Source organism: Pteropus vampyrus, unplaced genomic scaffold, assembly GCF_000151845.1.
Source record: "Pteropus vampyrus isolate Shadow unplaced genomic scaffold, Pvam_2.0 Scaffold11484, whole genome shotgun sequence".
Classification (NCBI taxonomy): Eukaryota; Metazoa; Chordata; class Mammalia; order Chiroptera; family Pteropodidae; genus Pteropus; species Pteropus vampyrus.
The window spans coordinates 1-4,965 of NW_011900265.1; the positions used below are offsets into that span (position 1 = coordinate 1).

The window sequence follows — 4,965 nt, forward strand, 5'->3', positions numbered from 1 at the left end:
ACCATGACTTTGCCTGCGTGGGATTCAAGGTCAAGCCTTATTAGAAGGCTGCAACCTGTAAATATGCCATTTAATGGTAGCCTGGATTGGGCAGTGAAGGCAAAATGCTTCAGCTTATCTCAGGTATAGATGAGAGAGATATTCTAAAGTTTTTAAAGGGTAAGCGAAAGATGGAAATGCTCCAGGCCTCTAAGAAAGGTCTTTGAAAAAACTAATGGTTGGAATGAAAGTTAAAATTACATTTCAGAGAAGAATTTACTATACGCTTGTAGATTTGAGGCAATAATCCTAAATCACTAAGTAGAACTTAAATGATGTCCAAGACACACTGCTAAATTAGGCAGGAAAATGCATATGGTACAACTTAAATGTTCAGCGTGTAAGAGCTAAATCTAAATGAAGTTCTGTCAAGACTTCTAATGCCTCTGATTCCAGGTAAAAAAAGTTTTACTACAATGACTGTAGAACTAGAGAGTAAATATAGGGGAAAAAAGTCCTCAGGAATAGATATGTAAAGAAACAAATTAATCTCTAGAAGAAAAATGCTTAGGCTATCGTTTTTGAAACCTGGCTTTAAAATAGGTGAAATTCTTCGCCTTCAAGAGAGAGCTATGGGAAACATTACAAAAGGATTTTTTTTGTAATTCTGTCTGAATAGGACATATATGTGTATAAACATTTTAATAACATGATTCTCACAGCAAAAGAGAGTATATTTGAAATGCTACTTGAATTTCTTTAGTTTCACTTTCATGAAATGCCTTTTTGCTAGTTTTTTTTTTTTTTCTTTCTGACCTTAGTCTTTCCTTTGGGTACGTAATAAATTCCAGAAGCTCGTAAAAGAAAATAACGCCTTTTCCAGGATTTCTTTCCATCTTCTTTCAAATTAAGAGCTCCTTCAAGTTCTGGTACGATGACAGATGTTCCGCAGAAACTTTCCTGAAATCGGGATTCCGATTATATAAACACATGAGAGAGAAAACACATTTTGTTCACATTTAAACCAACTGTAGCTAAAAGCAACAACAACAAATTAGGGCTAATTAGGCTTTAAGGTAAATGTCATTTCTGTCTACAACCCTGATTGAATGCATGTTTCCACTGCATGCTGTCTGCCAAAAAAAGAGTGAAAATTCCACGGTACCTAAGTGTCTTGGCTCCTGAGTTAACTTAAAGGCTTCTCGACCACTTAGCTCTGTGATCATGGGCAACTCACTACACCTGTTTCTTTACTTGCAAAAATGAATTAATAATAGTCCCAATGTCATAAGGAAGGTTGTGAGTATGATTTTGGTATATTGTAAAATTAAGCATTACAGAGAGGCTATTACTGTTAAGATAAGGGTAAATAGCAAAGTTATTAGTTTTCCTATAAGCAAAAGAAAGTTATTACTATTTCACTGCTAGGAAATAGAAAAATTACAATACATAATTCTATCTATAAAATATGTGTAAGTTAATTTATTCTCGGGATGGTTGTTTTATTAATATGTCTCATTTATAGGTTATACTATGGTATCAGAAAAGAATAGTGCCAAAGTAACATTTTTTAGGTGTAGATTTTCAAATGTCAAGACTTCTGTAGATTTACAATTCTTGGTAAATTTCTTTTAAAAAGCAATGCGGTAAAATTGCATATTATTCCATCTTCCAGTTCAAATACTCAAACTTAGTTTTTGCTTTTTTTTTTTTTTTTTAATAACTCTCAACCTCCTTTAATTCAGTCTCATAAAGGCAGAATAACTTTTAACTTTCATCCTTCAAGTAAATTCATATGTAGTGGAGGTGGCATACATTTTTTATTTACATTTCCCCCAGTTTCTTCCAAATTTAGCTAATATCATCTAATCAATAAACGCTTAAATTTAATTAGATTTTTGCACCAAAGTAGAAAGCAGGTTAGTGCTGATTTTTCATAGCATACCACGAAATATCTGTGTTTACGTGCAGCTTTTAAAACACTGCTGAAGTCCTATAACGAGAAACTCTTCAGGCAATTGTCTGAATTGAGGCATAATCGGTCTCTGACTTACAGACTGCTGGTGGATAAGCACGGATTGAAAACAAATGCCTGTTGGGAAACTGTTCACTCCCCATCCATGTCTGCTGGTCTCCATCACTGCTAGAAATGCTCAGCATTTGAATCTCCCCGCTGCTGGGGATGTGATGTCTTATCTTCCTGACTCGATCTATAGTCCGTTTGGCAATGCAGAAAGTATGTCCCCATTCCCACTGTTGGGCCTTCTTGGAAATGCCCTCTGTGCTCTTGGTGCCAAGAACTGGAACTTGTAACATGTTTTCAGGATCTGGGGCACTGCAGCAAGGTTCTGGTGCCTGCTCCAATGGAGCAGGGCTGGGTGGGACTGTGTTGGGGACTGGGTGGGACCCTGGAGAATGGGAGCAGGCATTCTTTGGCATCAGTGAAATGGCCTCAGGTGGGAATGGAGCCCAGGCATCACCAGATCTTCTGCATTTTCAAGGGAAGCCCCAAATCTACTAACTCAAGAATTAAGGCCCACACATTGTCAGGGGCAAAAAAAACCTTTCTGGGATTCCAGCATGCCCATTTGTGACCTGTGATCTAGCATGCATCTGCTAGATGTATCTACTTTTAGCATAGTTATTATGTGAAAACTCGTTAGGAGTTTTAAAAAATCAGTCATCAAAAGATCTTCCGGAACAGTGATAATCACAGACGTCTGTATAGTAATTGACACATTGCTTCCGTTACCTCCCTGGATCTCTGTAATAATTCAATACGAGTCAGGAAACCAAGGTTTTTGGACTTGCCCAATAACACACAAACCTCAGCGGGCAGGGACAACCTTGTATCAGGTCCCTAACTCCAAATCTCTCACTTCCTACAACACCTGGCTGCTGGAAGAACATCTTAGAATTTGACGAAAAGAAGATTTAGAAATTCTTACATCTGACTTCTGTGGAGCTCTTAAGTAATGAAAGATATGAAATGTTAGGAAATGAGTTTTATGTGGATTCATAAGCCTTTTAGTCAAAAATTACTAATCCAACTTCACGAAGAACAAAGTATACAAAGACATACTTTTTAACAATTGTTAAAGAACCAGTTTAATTATCTAAATAGCTATAATTTAGTAATAATTTGATTTAAAACCCCAAGTTGAAATTTCAGTGTGTCTCAGAATCTCCCATTGTTCTGAGAAGCAAATAATTTAAAAATAGATACAGTTAACATCCTTCTCTTTTCTTCTACTCCACAAAATTAAACTTACCTCAAGTAAGCATTCCTTGTTCTTAGCATTCATCTTCTCATTTGTTTCCTTGCTTTCTTTTTTTCCTTTGTTATCCAAGTAAAAATTCTAAACAAAATATTAAAAGATCGGATCAGTCAGTCTTCATCTCTATGCTAGCCACCGCAAAGAACTCCTGGTCTTGCTGGAAACAGAAGACGTATCTGTGGGAAATAAACTGAGAACCACAGCGAATGCTGTCTGTCAACCAAGTGCTTATCAAAGGCCTCACCAAGTGCTGACGCCGGCATTGCTGGGCAGAGGTAAAACCTTTCTTTTCTCCCCTAGCACACAATCAATGAGGAGACAAACATAAGATTGAAAATACTAGCAAAGAATACGATGTCATTTGATTATTAAATTTCATGGTCTAGAACATGGTGGCAAATGATGGAAACTGGGAGATCTCAATGCACTGATAAGAATCTGGGGCTGGAGTGAAGGTGGAGCCCATGTCCCATGTCCAGGAGTGGATCTGCTCTGGCTGCTGTATGCCTCGTAGGAACACAAGGCACTAGAGGTACTGGACTAGAGGTACTGGCTTATCAAGAGAAGCTTGACATCTGGCTTTTTTAAATGTTGGTAATTAATTTTAATTTTTAAAAAACTGTGTGAGTCAATCACAACACAGAATGTGCTACTTGGAAACTTCTAAGGACAGAAAGAAGTAGAAAGAGCATTTCTCAAAAGAGAGCCAGCAAAACAAAGGCAGGGAAGACCATGGTTTCAAAGCACTCATAAATGGGTCCATGATCTCTAAGTAGGATTTGTATTAAACTATGTATCATATCTTGTCAATACCGAGTATCATGAGAGCTAAAACTACATGTTAAATTCATAAGTTTCCCCTCAAATCAGAGGATCCAAAGGCTACATTTTATATCATTAGTACAGCTGAAGTATCAATCTACAAAGTGATTATTCTAAGAGATCAATGTCATAAAGTATTGAGGTCTTTTATGTGAAAATGAAGGGTTTTGTAAAACAATGTATGAAAAAATATATTAAAACTAGAACATATAATATACTTCTTTTTCTTTCTTTCCTTCCTTCCTTCCTTCCTTCCTTCCTTTCTTCCTATTATTTATGCCTACAGCACCTGGTCTTTCTCAGTGATCTCCCATCCAAGTACTAACCAGGCCCGACCCTGCTTAGCTTCTGAGATCAGACATTGGGCTTGTTCAGGGTGGCATGGCCTTAGACCATGGACTGTGTGGCTCCACTGGGACATGAACGCAGGACCTTCTGCATGAAAAGCAGACATGCTAACCACTACACTATGGAACCACGTCCTTAGACAATGTTTAATTGTACAGCTTAGGAGTATTTCTCCAAGCATGATTTCCAGACTATCTTGATGCTCAACTAAATGCATGGTCTTGGCCTCCCAACCTACTGATCTGGGATCTTCAGGGTGGTGCCTATTAATTTGCATTCCAACATGCTTCCCAGATGATTTTTATTCATACTGAAGTTTAAGAACAGAGCGTATCGGACAGAAAGTTAGGAAGCAAACTGTAGGCAAAGAAAATTTGCAGAATTAGGATATCTCCTAGAAACAGAAGGTATAAAAATGGTGATTTGCTAACTTAAATAGTGGAAATAAGTACAATTCCTTCGATAGTTCTTATTGAATTATCTTTTAATATGTTTTCAAGACTTCTAACTTTTACTTGTTCTTTGAAAAGACAGTGTG

The 4,965-nt window shown here is 37.2% G+C and overlaps 1 long non-coding RNA gene and 1 other non-coding gene across 2 annotated transcripts; both read right to left on the reverse strand.

The window, feature by feature from the left end:
- Nucleotides 1-799: 799 nt before the first annotated feature.
- On the reverse strand, nt 800-3,340 carry LOC105310785. The gene is made up of 2 exons (XR_897555.2): nt 3,252-3,340; nt 800-939 (listed from the first exon to the last, which is right to left on the reverse strand). It is a non-coding gene; the product is annotated as an uncharacterized LOC105310785 (long non-coding RNA).
- A 1,143-nt stretch (nt 3,341-4,483) lies between these two features.
- On the reverse strand, nt 4,484-4,556 carry TRNAE-UUC. Its single transcript has one exon. It is a non-coding gene; the product is annotated as a tRNA-Glu (tRNA).
- Nucleotides 4,557-4,965: the final 409 nt, after the last annotated feature.